This window comes from Cervus canadensis, chromosome Y, assembly GCF_019320065.1.
Source record: "Cervus canadensis isolate Bull #8, Minnesota chromosome Y, ASM1932006v1, whole genome shotgun sequence".
Lineage (NCBI taxonomy): Eukaryota > Metazoa > Chordata > Mammalia > Artiodactyla > Cervidae > Cervus > Cervus canadensis.
The window spans coordinates 6215748-6235971 of NC_057420.1; the positions used below are offsets into that span (position 1 = coordinate 6215748).

General features: G+C 48.3%; 1 pseudogene; it reads right to left on the reverse strand.

Annotated features, from left to right (window-relative positions):
* Positions 1 to 408: 408 nt before the first annotated feature.
* LOC122436397 lies at positions 409 to 11481 on the reverse strand (annotated as a pseudogene).
* Positions 11482 to 20224: the final 8743 nt, after the last annotated feature.

Genomic DNA, 20224 nt, shown 5'->3' on the forward strand with positions numbered 1-20224 from the left:
CACCTTCTTAGAGACGCGCTGGTTCCTTCCCTCATGGAGGAAGGGGTTCAGTGCCTGCACACTGGGCGGGTAGAGACCACATGGTGAACCCGGTCCACACGTGCACGTGGAGACTCTTCCGGGCTACAGCTGCGGGGGGTGGGGGGGACTGGGGGAGCCTTTCTACTCAGCATTCCAAAAGGGAAACTAAGAATTAAATAACTCATCCCAAATGCACATACAGAAGTTACTGCTTTGCTGACTGCCACCTGGCCTTGAGAGGACCACCCCCCTCTCCCATTCCACATAGACAGAATGTAAATGCAGGCTGCAGTTTTCAGCTGCATTTACAGGACTGGAGCTGATGGCTCCACCAACCTAATCTCCATCCTCTTTCCTGGAGGGCAGAGTGGGAAGGTGGGTGCTCTCTCATTTGCCTCCCTCAGGCTGAAGGCTGTCCAATAGGCACTTCAGCTGCTCTTCACCCAGGTGTATTTTGTCTTACAGCTTTGTGCTGCTCCATGATGAGAGCCGACTTCATCTTGAAGAAGTGCTCGTAATCCACCAGGTTCTCAGGGCCCAGGTAGCTGGCCAGGATGTCGAAGACTATGCCCTCATGGCGGTCCAGGTTCTCCTTCAGCTCCCTGGCATCCTTGTGCTGCTGGATCAGGATGTGCTGCTTCTCGAGCAGGGATTGTTGGACAAACAGAAGACGCACAAGCCTGCTGGGGACATGGCAGGCGTGGCCAGTGCCTCCCACCGACTGGGCAGCTAGGCGCCTTGGGTACACCCCCACATGAGGTGCCCAGATACACCCTGTAGAACACAAGAGCCATCAGCGCCCAGAAACATCCAAAACTGGGAGGTTCACCCAGGCAGAAAGACTCCGGGGGAGGGGAGGCTGGGGGGAGGATGTGTGTGCCCAAGGCTTTTTCCTGACAACACTGCTGATGGGGGCAAAGTGGGCCAAAGCAGTGCATTTAAAGAAATCTCCCAGGGAAGGATTTCTAAACCCTTCTGGCGAAAGGAGAGGCGGACAGTGAAGAGGACAAAGGGTTGGAAGAATAGAGATGGAGGTTGGGGACAGCGGCAGGAGAAGGGGGTTGGTCGCATAGCTGCCCTGGCTCCTTACTCTGGGGCACATAGACACTCCCACTACTAAATTGGGGAACACACCTACCGTCCATGCCCTCACTTAGCCTGCTGTGAAAACAAGACAGGAAATGAGGAACAGCGTTAAACAGACATTAAGTGGCGGCTGGTGGATGCATGGGAAAGCCCCGGCCTATGGCCCAGTTTCTGATGTCAGCAAGTCTCCTGTTCCTCTGGTGACTCTGAACGGCCTCCCCCCAGCCCCTTCGGAGCATCATGGGGTGGAGGGCCCCCGAGGAGAGGCTGGACCAACAGGGCTGCTGCTTGGTTGGTGAGGGGGGTGGGGGGTGGGGTGGGGGCTGAAAACCAAAACTGCTTCTTCCCTGGTGACAAGCTGGGGAAGTATCCTGATACCTGCACCACCTTTCAGGGTGTGAGTCTGAACACATAAAATTGCTAGCCTGTTTTGGCCACCTGATATGAAGAACCGACTCATTGGAAAAGACCCTGATGCTGGGAAATACTGAAGGTGGGAGGAGAAGGGGATGACAGAGGATGTGATGGCTAGATGGCATCACCAATTCAATGGACATGAGTTTGGGTAAACTCTGAGAATTGGTGATGGGCAGGGAAGTCCAGTGTGCTGCAGTCCATGGGGTTGCAAAGAGTCAGACATGACCAGGCCACTGAACAACGCAGGGAACCTCGTGGTGGTCCCCCACTATGAGAAGGGAGAGAGTGAGAGAGAAGACCTTGCGTGACCAGGTGGACAGTGGACCCAGCAAGGCTTCCAGGTGTTCACTCTGCATGCTGTGGGGCCTCCCCCTCAACCTCTGCTGCCTCATGGGGAGTACCAGATCACCCGGAGGCATGCTGTTGTCCAGGCTGTTGAGGGTGTTCTCCACGCAGCCCAGGTGGCCCGACAGTGACAGCAGGAGATTCACCACCTTGTTGAGGTCCCCAGTGAATATGTGGAACTTCTCAAACTCATTGGGCTTGTACACTGCCTTGACCAGGGCCTCCACTTAATCACCCAGTGCACTGTTGGCCTGCATATCCTCCTGCAGGCTCTCTCATGCTTCCTGCAGCACATGCAGCTTGAGACCAAGGCTCTCAATGAGCTCCTACTGTGGTACAGCATGCAGGACTCAGTCATGGCCCCACTGACCTGGGCACCCTCCAGCACCTGCCCGCACCTCCTGGCCTGCGGTCCATTCAGCAACTTGTTTTGCATGAACAAATACCAGGCTAGCATTGAAAAAATCTACAAGCAATAAATGCTTGGGAAGCTGTGGAGAAAAGGGAAACCCTCTTGCATTGTTTTAAAGTGAAAGTCGCTCAGTCATTTCTGACTCTTTGCAACCCCTTTGGCTATACAGTCCATGAGATTATCCAGACCAGAATACTGGAGTGGGTAGCCTTTCCCTTCCCCAGGGGATCCTCCAAACCCAGGGATCGAACCCAGGTCTCCCACCTCATGGGTATATACTTTACCAGCTGAGGGAAGCCCCCTTGCCCTGTTAGTGGGAATGTAAATTGGTACAGCCAATTTACAGTCATTATGGATGACAGCATGGAGATTTCTTGAAAAAAAAAAAAAAAAGGAATAAAACTACCATAAGATCTAGCAAATCCCAGTACCGGACATATATGCTAGAGGAAACCATAACTGAAAAAGACACATGTACCTCATTGTTCATGGCAGCACTATTTATAATAGGTAGCACAGAGGTGGAGAAGGAAATGGGAATCCACCCCAGGATTCTTACCTGGAGAATCCTCTGGACAGAAGAGCCTGACGGGCTGCTGTCCATGGGGTCACACAGAGTCTGACAGGACTTAATCAACTTATCATTCAGGCATGCATTGGAGAAGGAAATGGCAACCCACTCCAATACTCTTGCCTGGAGAATCCCAGGGACAGAGGAGCCTGGTGGGCTACCGTCTATGTGGTCACACAGAATTGGACATGACTGAAGCGACTTAGCAGCAGCACACAGAAGCAATCTAGACATCCATTGGCAGATGGATGGATAAAGAAGCTGTGGTACATACACACAGTGGCATATTACTCAGCCACAAAGAGGAACACATTTCAGTCAGTTCTAAGGAGGTGGATGAACCTAGAGCCTATCATACTGAGTGACATAAATCAGAAAGAAAAACAAACAAACAAACAAAAAAACAAATATCATATATTAACACATGTATATGGAATCTAGAAAGATGATACTGATAAACCTATTTGCTGGGCAGCAGTGGATATGCAGACAAATAGAGAACAGATGGGTATGGGAAGGATGGTGGGACTAATGGAGAAAGTAGCATGGAAACACATATACTACAATATGGAAAAAGCCAGCAGGAATTTGTGGAATGTTCAACACTGCCATTCTACTCCTTTTTTTTCTTTTCACCAGAATCACCAATCACGGGTTCCTGATGGGTCTCCAACCCTCTTCCCTCCTTGTCCACACATCACAGCCACTGGTCCCTGACCTCCTCACCCAGTGTCTCTCCTTGTCCTGTCTACACTGCTCCCTGACCTCACGTCCCTGACTTCACCTCCCAGCCCCCTTCCCCTTTGTTTATGTGGCTGCACCTAGTAGTCACTGACCTCATGTGCAAGTCTCCTCCTTCCTGTTCACACAGCTTCCAGCCCATGGTCTACTGACTTGATGTGCAGTCCTCTTCCTCCTTGTCAACAAAGATCCAGACACAACTGCACCCCCAACCTCATCTACAGTCATTCCTCCTTGTCCACAGACATTCCACCATAGTCCCTGCCCTTCTCTGTAACCTTGCCCCATTAGTGTCCACACAGATCCAACCATTGATCCCTGAATTCCATCCTGATAATCCTATTCTGTGTTCACCCAGCTCCAGCCACTGGTCCCTGGACTCATATTCCAGCCTCATTCCTCACTGCTTGTGTGTCTGTGTGCATGCTCAGTCACATCCAACAAATTGCCATTGAATAATGGGCTGTGGCTCTTCAGGCTTCTCCATCTATGGGGTTTCCCAGGCAAGAATACTGGAGTTTGTTTCCACTTCCTACTCAAGGGGATCTTCCAGAACAGGAATTAAACTTGCACCTCCTGCATTGGCAGGGAGATTCTTTATCACCGAGCCACGTCAGAAGCCCCCTGTCAGGTCTTGTCTACACAGCTAAACTAATGGTCTCTGACCTCAACTATGATGCTCCTCATCCTTGCCCATACAGTCCCAGCCACTGGAGCCTGCCTTAATGTGCAAGCCTTCTCATCCCATTCACATTGGTCAGGCTGCCTGTCCCTGACTTTATCTCAAAATCTCCTCCTACTTGTACACACTGTTCCAGCCACTGGTGGTTGACTTTACCTGTGAGCCTCCTCCTCCTTGACAGAGTGTTCTCACCAAGGGTTGGTGATTTCTCTTTCAGTCCTCTGCCCCTTGTCTTAATAGCTCCAACCATGACCCTTCACCTTATCTGCTATCCTCCTCATCCTTGTCCACACAGCCCCCAACTTCATCTACAAACCTCCCCATCCTCTTCACACAGATCTGGCGGCCGGTCCATGATGTTATCACTAGTCTTCCTTCCACTTGAAGATGCTGCTCCAGGCACTGGAACCCGACTTTATCTGCCCTCCCTCTTGTACAGAGTTCTAGCCATGGGTCCCTGTCCTCCCGTACAATCATCTTTGTCCTGGTACAAAGAGTTCTAGCCACTGGCCCTTGGCTTTGCTTTCTGATCCTCTGCCTCATGTTCCCAAAACTCCAGCCACAGGACTGTGATCTCTTCTGCAAATGGCCTCCTCCTTGTCTACACAGCTGCAGCATCAGGTCACTGAACTCATCTCTAGTCCTCTCCTTCCGAGTCAGTCTATCTGAGAGAACTGGTCCCTGAACCCCCACTCCATTCCTCATCATGTTCACACAGCTGCATCCACACATCCCTGGCCACTTACAAATCCCCTCTCCTGACCTAAACTGCAATAGTCCTCACCCTTCAGCTCAGTTCAGTCACTCAGTTGTGTCTGACACAAAGAGTCACCATGGGCTGTAGCAAGCCAGGCCAACCTGTCCATCACCAACTCCCGGAGCTTATTCAAACTCTTGTCTGTTGTGTCGGTGATGTCATCCAACCATCTCATCCTCTGTCATCCCCTTCTCCTCCCACCTTCAATCTTCCCCTGCAGGCCCTTCATCTTTATCAGCAGCTCTGCCTTGGGGTTTGATTTGCTGTAGTAGGTATAATTGGTGGCCAAGGATGTTGCCGCTGGCACTCTGGTCTCCTCCCTCCTGGGAAAACAAATCTCAGAACATCCACATTAGCTCTGAACGTGTGCACACAGATGCATCTGAAACCTGGGCTGAGACCTGCAAACCATGGAGCCAACAAAAGGACACCAGCCAGAGAGAGGAGACAGTGGAAGCAGGTACAGAGTGGGCTTCCCTGGTGGTTTAGTGGCTAAGACTCTGCCTTCCAATGCAGGGGACAAGATTTTGATCCCTTAGTTGGAAGTGAAGATCCCACATGCGAGGGGGTGCACCAAAAAAAAAAAAAAAAAAAAATCAATCAATCAAGGAAACAAAAAGAAGTGTGAAAAGGGTAGGTGCCTAGGCCAGAACTAGAAAGTGAAGTTGCTTAGTCATGTCTGACTCTTTGTGACACCATGGACTGTAGGTTGCCAGGTTCTTCTATCCATGGGATTTACCAGGCAAGGGAACTGGAGTGGGTTCCCACTTCCTTCTCCAGGGGATCATCCCCAACTCAAGGATCAAACCCGGGTCTCCCACATTGCAAGCAGACACTTTACCATCTAAGCCACCAGCAAAGCCGCCCAGAACTAGAACCCCATGCCACATGGTACCCTAAGCCTCACCTGTGGAGGAGATACAGATAGTTGTCTGGGGGGAGCCTGAGGTCTATGGGGAGCTGTCTGTTGCCATTGTAAGTGTGACCACAGGCCCCAAATTTCACTGGGTGTTCTTCCACCAGCGGCCACAGTTGCAGCCTCTGAGCCCCTGTCTGCTGCATGACATTCATGCTCCTATCTACTGTCAGTCAGTGATGCTTACAAAGACCATGTGCACCAAGAGAACAGATGTAAGCAGGTGTACCTTTGTGGGCAGGTGACTGAATACAAGAGGCTAGAGAGGGTCCTTTACAGAACAAAACACATGAAACTCTTAGTCACTCAGTCACGTCCCACTCCTGGTGACCCCCAGGGAGTTTAGCCTACCCAGCTCCTGTCTGTGTGATTCTTCAGGCCAGAATGCTGGAGTGGGTGGCCATTCCCTTCTCCAGGGAATCTTGCCGACCCAGGGATGGAACCCAGGTCTCCCCTGTTGCAAGTGGATTCTTTAACCATCTGAGCCACCAGAGAAGCTCCCCCCTCTATTACAGAATGAATTACAGCAAATTCACCCCCTCAGCTAAATATGTAACAACAGAAGGCCTCTTTTGTAAGCACATATCCTCCATAGCCTCAGCTTTCACTCCTCTGTAACAAGTTTCTGCACCTCGGCACTAGTGATCTTTAGCGTTGGAACATTCTTTGTGTGTGTGTGTGTGTGGGGGGGCACATCCTGTGCCCCTGTATGTTGACGAGCACCATCCCTGGCCTCCACTCTCCCAGCGGAGACAATGAGAAGCATCTCCCAACATTGCCAAGTGCTCTGAGGGCAGACAGCAGAGAAGAACTGCTGCCTTATAAGGAAAGGACCCATGGGCATCACTAGAAACATCTTTTCACATCTTTGCCCAACTAACTTCATTGTTCCCAGAATGGACCTTTAAATGGCAGGGTATTAAAAAAAAAAAATCCCCAATGTGCCAAGCACTTATGGAGAAATCTGTCACTGGAGAACATGCATGAGAACAGATAAAGAGATAAGTCCCTGGTCCCTGTCCTGGAAGTCAAGATGCTAGACCGGCACACAGGGAAGGGCAGAGACACAGGAGAGTTGGGGTGGTCTACTCACATCTCCTCTGCCATCCTGGGTGAGGGCATCTTGGGCAGCAGCTTCCTCCTTTGTTTGCTCCTTCCAGGAGGTGCTCATCTTTGGGTAAGATGCCCTCCATGAGGTCCATGGTGGTTCTCATTCTCACATCAGGGTCCAGGACATCCACTAGTGACTTATCCCTGCCAACGATCTTGTGGGCCAGCTCCTCTGACCTGAGGCTGTTGGCGGTCCTGTCTTTGGCCTTCACATAGCTGAGTGCAGGGGGGGAGGCCTGACTGCACTTGGCTGGGAGGCCCAGGGTGCCGGGAAACTGGGGCTTGGAGCCCTGGCAGCTGTAGGGGCAGAAGCATGAGTAGGACTCCTCCAACATGCTGATCGTCTTGATCTGGTCCCACTTGAGGCCGCTGGGCAACAGAGGCAGCTTGGGGATGTGGGCCAGTGCCTGGCAGCTCTCCTTCTCTGGCTGCCTCTCTGAGTGCACTACCTTGATGGGCACCATCTTCACCATGGTGTTGTTATCCATCACCCAGTCAATTCTGTCAAGACAAGGGTCATCCACTGGAGACATCTCATGCACCCAGGCACAGCTCACAATCAGAACTCAGATGAGCAAATTGTCTGGTCCCACGGTAGAGGTTGTGGGGTGCTTCCAGGCAGGGGAGCCCAACTGAAAGATGGGCCCATCCAGGTCACACATTCCAGGATGGGGAGATGAGATCTAGTAGTTCCTGCCCCTAGCCCCCCAACTTGGGTCTCTTGACCCTCCTCTGCCTCAAGGTGCTAAACTTCAGAAGGAAAATTCCAGCATAACACCCAAGCAGGAAAGCACAAGCAAGACTCCTCTTCATTCCATTCTTTTCATTCCACATATAGAAACTCTCCCCACCTACTGGTGACTTGAAGTGAAGTGGAAGTCCTTCAGTCATGTCCCACTCTTTGTGACTCCATGGACTAGTCCATGGGATTCTCCAGGCCAGAATAAGGGAGTGGGTAGCCTTTCCCTTCTCCAGGGAATCTTCCCAACCCAGGGATTGAACCCGGGTCCCCCACATTGCAGGTAGATTCTTTACCACCTGAGCCATGAGTGAAGACCTACTCAGTATGTGTTTTCATCTCTACCCCAAACCTCGCTTTGTGGGAAACTTGATTGAAAAAGAAAAAACAAAAACAAAACCCCAAAACAATAGAAACAAATCCTCTGCAGCTTGTGATATCCTTTCAGACAAAGTAGGTCTTCCAGGTCATTCCTGAGCACAGCTCCCTCTCCTCTTGAAACCCATGCAGACTTCCATGTTCAGGAAGTTTGACGAACTGCTCCTTTTACATGAGGACAAACCATTCAGCAGACCAGACCTTACTGCCACCCGGTTGCATCCATTCCTGCAGAGAAGTGGGACCCAGAGAATCAGAGGACATGGTGTGGACTGTGCCTGGGTCCCTCTCTGGGCTCCGTCCAGGTGAGTCTGGATGAATCTGCCTAGAAGGCCCGGTCCCCAGCAGTACCCAGTGCTGACAGAGCCCTCAGCCCTCATGCCATCGTCTCTTTCTCTCTCTCTCTAGTTGCTCAGTCATGTCTGATGATTGCAACCCCATGGACTGTAGCCCACAAGGTTCCTCTGTCCATGGGATTCTCCAGCAAGAATACTGGAGTGGGTTGTCATTCCCTTCTCCAGGGGACCTTCCAGACGTAGGAAATCAACCTGGGTCTCCTGCATTGCATGCAGATTCTTTACTGACTGAGCCATAAGGGAAGACCCTGCATGCCACCCTAAGTCTGATAAACCACACTGCCCACAAGCAGATTCTCATAGTCCGAGATGCCCAATGTGACTCAACAACCTTGAAGTGTCCCTCCCAGATCCCTTCTTACAGATACACACTCCAAACCCAGAAACAGGCTCCAGGAAATCTCCTGCCAACGCCTTTGTGAGCCGTCAAATCTCAGGCCCATGCCTGCTGCTGGGCACGGCCCCAGCCTTGTAGCAAACACACAAACCAACCTCAGAATGTCCAAGATTTCAAAGGAAGCTTCCTGCTTTTGGAATGGGAGTGGATGAACTTTTATTTCCTCTTCAGGGTGGGAAGTCTGCACTTTCCTCCTCTCTGCATCCTGCCTTGGACTGGCACACAATGAAACTGCAGGACCCACCTGCTGAATTTGAGAAGGTGTATCTCAGGACAAAGGAGCAGTTCTGTGCCCTGATTGGCTCCCCAAGTAGAGGTAACTGGAAGTGGGGAGCTACAGGATATGGAGGGAGATGAGGCAGCACTCAAGAAATCAGTCAGCAGGCACAGAGACAAAAGATCATCTGTGCTTGTATCTGTTAGTTGCTCAGTCATGTCCAACTCTGTGGCCCTATAGGACTGTAGCCTGCCAGGTTCCTCTGTCCATGGGATTCTCCAGGCAAGAGTCCTGGTGTGGGTTACACTTCCTTCTCCAGGGGAATCTTCCTGATCCAGGGATTGAACCCACATCTCCTGCACTGCAGGCAGATTCTTTACCCCACTCCAGGGAAGCCCCAAGTGTCTCTGAGCTGTGCACAAACACCAGGCAAGCCAGAGGCTCAGCCCAATGTGTTTTACTTGCTGTCTAGTTGGTAGTTGATGACAGGCATGGAGCAGGTCTCCATTCATGAATCCTGGCTCAAAGTTCATGGTGGATATCAAAAGTATTCTATTCTCTCAGCCTGCCAACAACCTATAACACTGGCCCTGGGGATGGGGACACTGAACTTGGTACATGTTAAGCCGACTTTCTTGGTAGGAAACTCCTGAGTGGCATGGTCACCATCTGCTCCACCACTGTGCTCCTTTGACCAGACCTGAAGGCCAGTATAGCAAAGGATGCAGGTTCAAGAAAACCTCTGTGGTCCCCAAAAATGACATACTGGACAGGAGCACAGTGGTTGTGTCAAGACACCCCCACTTGGCACTGTCAACAAGTGTTGCCACTGTGCTTGTGAAAACTCCCCTCAGACTCTTGGAAAAGACAGAGTGAGAAAATCCACACTCTCTCAGGGCAAGAAAAATGAAAAACACCAGCACCCCCACCTCCTAAAGTCAACAGAGGTCAGGAGTACTGAGCACTCAGCCTCATTCCTCAGAGGAGCCGACCGTGCCCCAGACCAGGGCCCAAAAACCAAGAGGCCCATGTCAGCTCATCTACAACAGTGCCACACACTCCACCCTCCACTAAAACCAGTGCATCACTTTTACTCCCTTTCAGAGCTCCTCGGTGGAACCTGCATTCTGAATAATGGAGGGCAGTGCTGACCCCTAGATGAATCTGTACTTGCTTTTCCACCCCTCAGGGAACTCAGGATGCCATCAGTTAACATCCAGGCTGTGCTGTCTTTGGTGGTAAAATAAAGTTCAGAGACCTCCCTGGTGGCTCAGTGGTAAAAGAATCCACTTGTCCATGAGGGAGACACAAGTTCAAACCCTGAACCATGGAGATCACACATCCCTCGGAGAGACAAAGCCCAGGTACCACAACTACTGAGCCCAGTGTTCAGTGACCAAAGAAGGCCCTACTTGCTACTACTAGAGAAAGCCCGCACAACAGTAGGGAAGACCCAGCACCAACAACCAGGCAACCATCTCAAATGGTAGAATCCAGACTCTACAGCATGGAGATGCAACAGAACTTTCTGTGATGATGAAAACAGCCATACTCTGTGCTGTCCAGGGTGTTATCTACTAGACCCACAGGGTGCAACTGAGAAACAGGTTTTATTTCATTGTCATTAATGTTTTAATTGTGGTGTTGACTCTTGAGACTTCTTTGGACTGCAAGGAGATTCAACCAGTCCATCTTAAAGGAAATCAGTCCTATATATGCACTGGAAGGACTGATGGTGGAGCTTAACTCCAATACTTTGGCCACCTGATGCAAAAAGGTGACTTATTTGAAAAGACCCTGATGCTGGGAAAGATTGAAGGTGGGAGGAGAAGGGGACAAGAGAGTATAAGATGGTTGGATGGCATCACTGCCTGGATAGACATGCGTTTGAGTAAACTTCGGGAGTTGGTGATGGACAGGGAGGCCTGGTGTGCTGTGATTCATGCGGTTGCAAAGAGTCAGACACAACTGACTGACTGAACTGTGACCCTTGTGCTGACCCTCTGACCCTTGGGGCAAGAAGATCGCCAGAAATTTAAAAATCCAGGTGACCACAGTAGGGGGTGGGAGGTTGGGGGAGTCCTCTCCATGTTAGTCCCAGGACCCAGCATGGGGAGAGGGGTCAAGGTTGGGGGTGGGGGGATGGTGGTAGCTCATGTTCACTCCCAGGTAGGATGCACGGGACCTTCCCGCAATTTCAGGGAGCCCCAAACAGGGCAAGAAGGTAGGGAGAGACACTACCTGGCGGTGTTCTCTTCCTGGATGAGCAGCGGGGTCTTGTTCGTCAGCTTCTATAGCGCGAACTGGGGCTACCACAACCTCCATGAGGTGTCCATGGCGGAGGTCTGCAGCGACCAGAACGCGGCCGGGCCACCGGCGCCTCCTTACAAAGAGCGCTCCGCCTGTCCACTGCCTCTGAGGAGGCCACCGAGGGGCGGGGTCAGCCAGGGCTCGCGCCTGGGCAGGTGGCCTCTACAGGGTGGGTTTCCAGGCCAGCGTAGCAGCGCTCAAGTGCCCGGGCTTCTGCCCCCGGGAGGGCGGATCCAGGGGTGTGCGCCTGTCCAGGAGCGGGTGGCTCCGGGTACGGGTAATCACCAGGGAGGTTGCCCGCCCAGCCCCAGGCCTCCTGGGACACCTCTGGCCCTACCCCGGGCGCCAGGGTTTTCAGAGGTTTGCCGGAGTCCCGCAATGCTCCTGGGCCATCCTCCACACTTTGACCATCTGCTAGTCTAGGGGGAAGCAAGGAGGAGGAATGAGCCAAGGGTTCCAGAGAAACTCCCCTCCCCGAACTCGACTACACCTTTCGTCAAAGGTACGGATAACCTCCCTTCAATGACTTTAAGGAATTAAATCCACCCATGTCTGGGCGTGCCAGTCCCCCCCTGCAATTGCAAATGGGCAGATATCAGATATAAACACACATTAAGCGGTACTCTGGCTCGTCATACCAGAGAAGAGGGGGTACACACATGGCGCACAAATACAAATTCACACAACATTAAACAGAAAAAGTGTGTGAAAACACTCAAATGGTAATATTGAGAAATACTCATTTCACAAACATTAAGAAAAACCTGTGTGAAAGCATTCAAATGTTGATATGGAGAAATACTCATTTCACATTGCAACAGTATTTTTATGGGACTTATTTCAGGAAATTGCCATATAAAACGGGACATAACCTTTTTTAAGACAGCAGCAGCCACTACATTAACAAAACGTTTTAAACCAGCAGCCTATGACTAAATATCAGAAAAACAAGGACTGCTTGTTCTCGAAGCTGCACAGAGGCATTGATCTTTTCACACTGTTAGGCGTTTGACTCACCAGGTAAGAATCTTCCTGCAATACAGAGGACAAGGATACCTGGGTTCTAGCAGGTAAAGAATCTGCTTGCAATGCAGGTTCCTTGCAGATCACTGGGTTGGAAAGATCCCTTGGAGAAGGGAATAGCAACCCACGCCACTATACTTGCCTGGAGAATCCCACAGAGTCCCAAAGTGTTGGACATGAATGAGTGACTGACACTTTCACTTTTCATCCATTTCCATATCGAATTCTAGCTTTCTCCAATGCATACTTAACATGCATACAGACAGACAGACAGACAGACACACACACACACACACACACACACACACACACACACCCTGGCATTCTGCACATGCTTATGAAAGTGAAAGTGAAGTCACTCAGCTGTGTCTGACTCTTTGTGACCCCATGGACCTTCATGGTGAACTTCCAGATGTTCAAGCTGGTTTTAGAAAAGGCAGAGATCAAATTGCCAATATCCACTGGATCATCAAAAAAGCAAGAGTTCCAAAGAAATATCTATTTCTGCTTTATTGACTATGCCAAAGTCTTTGATTGTGTGGATCACAATAAATTGTGCAAAATTCTGAAAGAGATGGGAATACCAGACCACCTGACTTGCCTCTTAAGAAACCTGTATGCAGGTCAGGAAGCAACAGTTAGAATTGGATATGAACAACAGACTGGTTCCAAATAGGAAAAGGAGTACATCAGGCTATATATTATCACTGTGCTTATTTAACTTATATGCAGAGTACATCATGAGAAACACTGGGCTGGAAGAAGCACAAGCTGGAATCAAGATTGTTGGGAGAAATATCAATAACTTCAGATACGCAGATGACACCACCTTTATGGCAGAAAATGAAGAATAAAGAGCCTCTTAATGAATGTGAAAGAGAAGAGTGAAAAAGTTGGCTTAAAGCTCAACATTCAGAAAACTAAGTTCATGGCATCCAGTCCCATCACCATGGCAAATAGATGGGGAATCAGTGGAAACAGTGACTGACTTTATTTTTTGGGGGTCCGAAATCACTGCAAATGGTGATTGCAGCCATAAAATTAAAAGACGTTTACTCCTTGGAAGGAAAGTTATGACCAACCTAGATAGCATATTGAAAAGCAGAGACATTACTTTGTCAACAAAGGTCCATAGTCAAGGCTATGGTTTTTCCAGTAGTCATGTATGGATGTGAGAGTTAGACTATAAAGAAAGCTGAGCACAGAAGAATTGATGCTTTTGAACTGTGGTGTTGGAGAAGACTCTTGAGAGCCCCTTGCACTGCAAGAGATCCAACCAATCCATCCTAAAGGAGATCAGTCCTGGGTGTTCATTGGAAGGACTAATGAAGCTGAATCTCCAATACGCTGGCCACCTGATGCGAAGAGTTGACTCATTGGAAAAGACCCTGATGTTGGGAAAGGTTGAAGGCAGAGGAGAAGGGGGTGACAGAATGAGATGGTTAGATGGCATTACTGATTCAATGGACATGAGTTTAGGTAAACTCCAGGAGTTGGTGATGGACAGGGAGGCCTGGCATTCTGCTGTTCATGGGGTTGCAAAGAGTCAGACACGACTGAATGACTGAACTGAACTGAACTGGATCACAGGACCCCAGGCTTCCTTGTCCATCACCATCTCCTGGAGCTTGCTCAAACTCATGTCCATTGAGGTGGTGATGACATTGAACCAACTCATCCTCTTTCATCCCCTTCTCCTCCTACCTTCAATCTTTCCCAGCATCAGGGTCTTTTTCTAATGAATAAAATCTTTCCAGAGTATTGAAGCTTCAGCATCAGTCCTTCCGATGAATATTCAGAACTTATTTCCTTCAGGATGGAATGGACCGGTTGGATCTCCTTGTGGTCCAAGAGACTCTCAAGAGTATCCTCCAACACCACAGTTCAGAAGCATCAATTCTTTGGTAGCCATTCCCTTCTCCAGGGATGTTCCCAACCCAGGGATTGAACCCAGGTCTCCTGCATTGTAGGCAGAAAGCTTATCATTTGAGCCCCCAGGGAAGCAGAAGCTTTATGATATATATTGTGTATGTATGTATATATATATGCCAGAACCAATGCTCGTAGATGTTATAATAACCAAACTCCCAGCAAATGAGCTAGCCACGCATCAGCTGCTTTGTCCTGAAACACTCTTTTGACCTGAGCTATCAAATGAGCCTCAGATGGACCCTTCCATCCATGGGAAGAGCTATCTTCTGTTGAGATGACCTCAGGGCTGTTAGAAGAGACTCCACAGAGGGCACCAATCAGCTAGACAGCAGGTAGAGCACAAGTGCAAGGCGAGCTGTCACCTACTGCCTGACATGTGGGACCAAGAGTTCTGCACACACACCTAGCACCCACTTGGGGCCCTGGAGGTGCATCTGCTCTAGGCCTGGCCATTGCAGCTGGCCCCACCCCACCCAGGCAGCTGCCCTGAGAGCTGAGTGCCCTAGGCATGTCTCTCTTGCTGTGTACTCAGGAGAAAGGTCCCTTCCAAGTTCCATGGCTGGTCTACAGGAGACCACGAACCATCCCCACCAATTTCCCCAGCATCCTTTGTCATCCAACTGGGGTCAGACTCTGTAACCACCATGCTTTCGAGCCCAGAGAAAGCAGCTCAAAGGGCTCAGTAACTGTATGACGACATTAGATCACCAGCTCACACCCCCCACTCTGGGACCCTGAAAGTGGGCAGCTTTATTCTCCACTTCCAGATTAACTGACTTCCCTGATGGCTGGAATGGTTAAGAATCTGCCTACAATACGGAAGACTTGGGTTCCATCCCTGGGTTGGGAAGATCCCCTGGAGAAGGAAATGCAACCCACTCCAGTACTCTTGCCTGGAGAAAATCTCATGGACAGAGGACCCTGGTAGGCTATAGCCCATGGGGTCACAAAGAGTCAGACAAGACTGAGTGACTTCACTCACTCCCAGATTAATAAAATATTAACCCAGCTTAGGGAATTTAGTTTAAAACAAACAAGTGGGGGAGTAAAAAAGAAAAAGAAAAAGCCAGGTAATTCCCTGGTGGTCCAGTGGTTAGGACTCAGTGCTTTGACTGCCCCAGGCCTGGCTTCACTGCTGCTTGGGGAACCAAGATGCCACAAACCACATGGGGAGACCAGAAAAAAAAATTAAAACAGGCATTATGTTGAGAAAAGAAATGTTCACATATTGAGAGGTCTGGGAAAGTCAATCTGCTGAAATGAAAGTTACTTGAATGTTCTGCCACTTAAACAGCTTAGGAAACATACCCTTGTATATCTGCATTAAATACTAAAAGTAAAGGGCAGGAAGCAGTTGGAAGGTGAAGTCTTTCCTGGTGGGTCCAGGGGTTAAGAATCCACCTGCCTATGCCCAGGACATGGGTTCAATCCCTGGGCCAGAAGATTTCACCTGCCATCATGGGGCAACAAAGCTTGGGGGCCACAACTACTCAGCCTAGGGTTCCTCAACAAGAGAAGCCACTGTGGTGAGAAGCCTAAGCATCACACCTAGAGAGTAGCCCCTCACTTTGCCACAACTAGAGAAAGCCTGTGCAACAACAAAGAGCCAGTGTAGCCAAAAATAAAGTCATTATTATTTTTTTTTAAAGGTATCCAAACAGCTTGAATGATGCAATGGATGTTCCACAGGATGATACACAGTACAGCAATTGTCTACATCCAAAAGACAGAACAGCCTTTAGATAACAATCAGAGAAGGGAGGAACTCATGGCTCATATGTCCTGTCATGTGCTATCACCTCTGGATAGCCAGGAAAAAGCCAAACTTGGGCTTTCCTCCCATTGAAGCAATTGTGCCTCTTACAAGAGAGTAAACTTCATTCATGGCAACTCAGGCATACCACTCCAGTGTTTCATTCCAAACAGTTGAGGAAAGATTTGATTTTTTTTTCCCCCTTACAAAAACTCCTGAAATCTAACATCTGAATACCCACTTGAAACCACCTGGTCCTGACTTTTTTTTTTTTCTAACTTTTTTTTTTCTTTCTAATGTGAACCATTTTTAAAGTCTTTATTGAATTTGTTACAATACTGCTTCTGCTAATTATGTCCTACATTTTTGGTGGCGAGGCATGTGAGATCTTAGCTCCATGACCAGGGATCAAATCCACACTCCCTATAATGGAAGGCCAAGTCTTAACCACTGAACCATCAGGAAAATTCCAGTGGTACCTATTATTTAATAAATAGGTACTTATTATTAGATATTTATTATTTAATAAATATCCACCACCTCATTGAAACAGAGAATTAAAGTAGCTACAATTTATTGCTAACATCTAAGTGCCTTTGTCCATCTGGATTCACTTTTAGAATATTAACTAAAAAGGAGTTATATTTAAAAAGTGCCTTGTGGCTTCCTAGGTGGTGCTAGTAGTCAAGAATCCATCTGTCAAAGCTGGAGACATAAGAGATGCAGGTTTGATCCCTGGGTCAAGAAGATCCCGTGGAGGAGGGAACAGCAACACACTGGAGTATTCCTGCTAGGAAAATCCCATGGACAGAGGAGCCTGTGGGCTACAGTCTGTGGGGTTGCAGAGAGTCAGACATGACTGAAGTGACTTACTGCACATTTGCAAACTACCTTAGACAGGAGATGCTGTGGTCTCCCCAGAGAAGGCAACTGTGCAAGCAAAGCTCCTCTAAGAGGGATGTGAAATTAGAGTATTGTCTGCCATATCTGGGAAACAAGGATGGCACAGTCATCAGGAATTCCAGCCTTCCAAATGTAAATGTCTGAGCTAGTCCTGTCTCTTGAACCCGACTTCAATTCTCGATGGTGTGCTGAGGAAAAATGGGTGATGATTTTAGACATGTGAATCTAAGCTCTCTCCTCAAACTTTCTCAATCACAAATCCAGATCTGGGCGGAGAGACAGAGGGGACCAGGGAGGAAATGCCCACCTGCACAGACATCTGGGAGAACACCCCGAGCCATCTGGAGGTCATGCTTCTGTTGGGAAGCTCTGCTATGGATCCTTCCTTCCCCAATTCCTTCTCAGTCAGTTTTCTACCCACGTGGAACTTGAAAAGCTACTCCTTCAGTTTTCATTCTTGGCATGGCACTGTCTCTCCAACTAGAACATCATGATGTGAAAAACACAGTGAGGTACCCCCAGGTACCAAGTTTGCAGGGACCAACCTGTAGTCCTCCACCTGGACAGGCTTCCTGAACCTCAGTCCAAGGCCTTGGGCTGGAGTCTGCTGAGCCCTGGTCCAGAAGTCAAGGAAGATATTAATTTTTGCAACATGCAAATACATATTATCGCTTGTTTTGAGAGGCAGCCTGCAGGCAATGATGACAATGCTAGGGGAGGGATTTCATCTACATGGGGGAGCATCTAGGGAGGTTTTTATAATGATGGTTATACTTACTTCTCTGCCCCTCTCTGTTGAGCTGCTAGCAAGAGCAATGGTCTCTTTTGACCATCCACTTGTGAACCAAGTGCACATCCACAGATTGTCATTCAAAGTCCTGACACTCCCAGGGTGGGGGTGGGGGGGTAAATTCCCTGGTGGTCCAGGGATTAGGATTCTGTGCTTTCACTGCTGTGGAAAGTGAAAGTTATTCAGTTGTGTCTGATTCTTTGTGACCCCATGGACTGGATAGGCAAGAATACTAGAGTGGGTAGCCTTTCCCTCCTCCAGGGGATCTTTCCAACCAAGGGATCAAACTCAGGTTTCCCTAGTTGCAGGCAGATTCTTTACCAGCTGAGTCACCAGGAAAGCCCTCACTGCTATGGCCCAGGGTTCAATTCCTGGTGGGGAAACTCAGATCCTGCAAGTTATACAGCACTGTCAAAAACAAAAACAAAAACAAACAAACAAACAAAAAAAAAACCTACCATAGGATCCACCAATCCCACTCTTGGGTATATGTCCAGAAAAGATGAAAACTCTAATTTGAAAAGATGTATGAACTCCAATAGCAGTACTCTTTACAACAGCCAAGGCATAGAAGCAACCTAAATGTCCACTGACAGAGGAATGGATAAAGAATATGTGCTACACACACACACATACACACATACACACACATACACAGTGGAATATTACTCAGCCATGAAAAAAGAATGAAATGATTCCATTTGCAGCAACATGGATGGACCTGGAGATTAACATGCATAAGTATAACAGACAAATACCATATGATTCCACATATATGTGGAATCTTAAAAAATGATACAGACTTATAAAACAGAAAAAGACTCATAGCCATACAAAACAAAATTATGATTACAACAGGCCATAGTGGGATAAATTTGAAGTTTGGGATTAGCAGATACACACTAGCATACATATAAACAACAAGGACCCACTGTATAGCACAGGGAAGTATATTCAATATCTTGTAATAATCTATATGTCTAACTGAATCCCTGTGTTGTACACCTGAAACAATATAAGGCAACTATACTTCAACTAAAAAAAAAAAAAATCTAACCCTAACTAACCATCCTCTGAGGTGGAAAAGGGTAACCCACTCTAGTATTCTTGCCTGGAAGAGTCCAGGGGTAGAGGAAGCTGGTGGGCTACATTCCACGGGCTGGCAAATAGGTGGACACAACTGAGCACCTACAAACACAACCAACCATCAATGTTTGAAGAGTGCACAATACATCCTGGGCATCTATTTGCAACATAAAGAAGAATGATTAAGAAAGGACCCAGTGGACCCTACTACACTATTGGTGGAAATGTAAATTGGTATAGTCAGAATGGAACAGTGTGGAGGTTCCTCCAAAAGCTGAAAAAGCCACCATATGACCCTGTAATTTCCCTCCTGGGCATATATCCAGAGAAAAACATGATTTGAAAAGATATACACACCCAGTATTCATTCAGTTCAGTTCAGTTAAGTTGCTCAGTCGTGTTCGACTCTTTGCAACTACATGAATCACAGCATGCCAGGACCCCCTGTCCATCACCAACTCCTGCGGTTTACTCAAACTCTTGTCCATTGAGTCAGTGATGCCATCCAGCCATCTCATCCTCTGTCGGTCCCTTCTCCTCCTGCCCCCAGCCCCTCCTAGCATCAGGGTCTTTTCCAATGAGTCAACTCTTCACATGAGGTGGCCAAAGTATTGGAGTTTCAGCTTCAGCATCAGTCCTTCCAATAAACACCCTGGACTGATTTTCTTTAGGATGGACTGGTTGGATACTCTCAAGAGTCTTCTCCAACACCATAGTTCAAAAGCATCAATTCTTCGGTGCTCAGCTTTCTTCACAGTCCAACTCTCACATCCATACATGACTAATGGGAAACCATAGCCTTGACCAGATGGACCTTTGTTGGCAAAGTAATGTCTCTGCTTTATAATATGCTATCTAGGTTGGTCATAACTTTCCTTCCAAGGAGTAAGCATCTTTTAATTTCATGGCTGCAGTCACCATCTACAGTGATTTTGGAGCCCTCCAAAATAAAGTCTGACACTGTTTCCACTGTCTCCCCATCTATTTCCCATGAGGAGACGGAACCAGATGCTATGATCTTAGTTTTCTGAATGTTAAGCTTTAAGTCAACTTTTTCACTCTCCAGTATTCATTGTCCCACTATTTACAACAGTCAAGACAGGGAAGTACCCTAAACATCCATTGAGGGATACATGTAGTACATATATACAATGGAAGATTATTTGGTCCTTAAAAAGAATGAAAGGATGCCATTTGTTGTCAGAATCTCATATGATAGCAAAATCTCATATGATATTGCTTACACCTGGAATCTAAAAAAAAAAAAAAAAAAAAAAGAAAA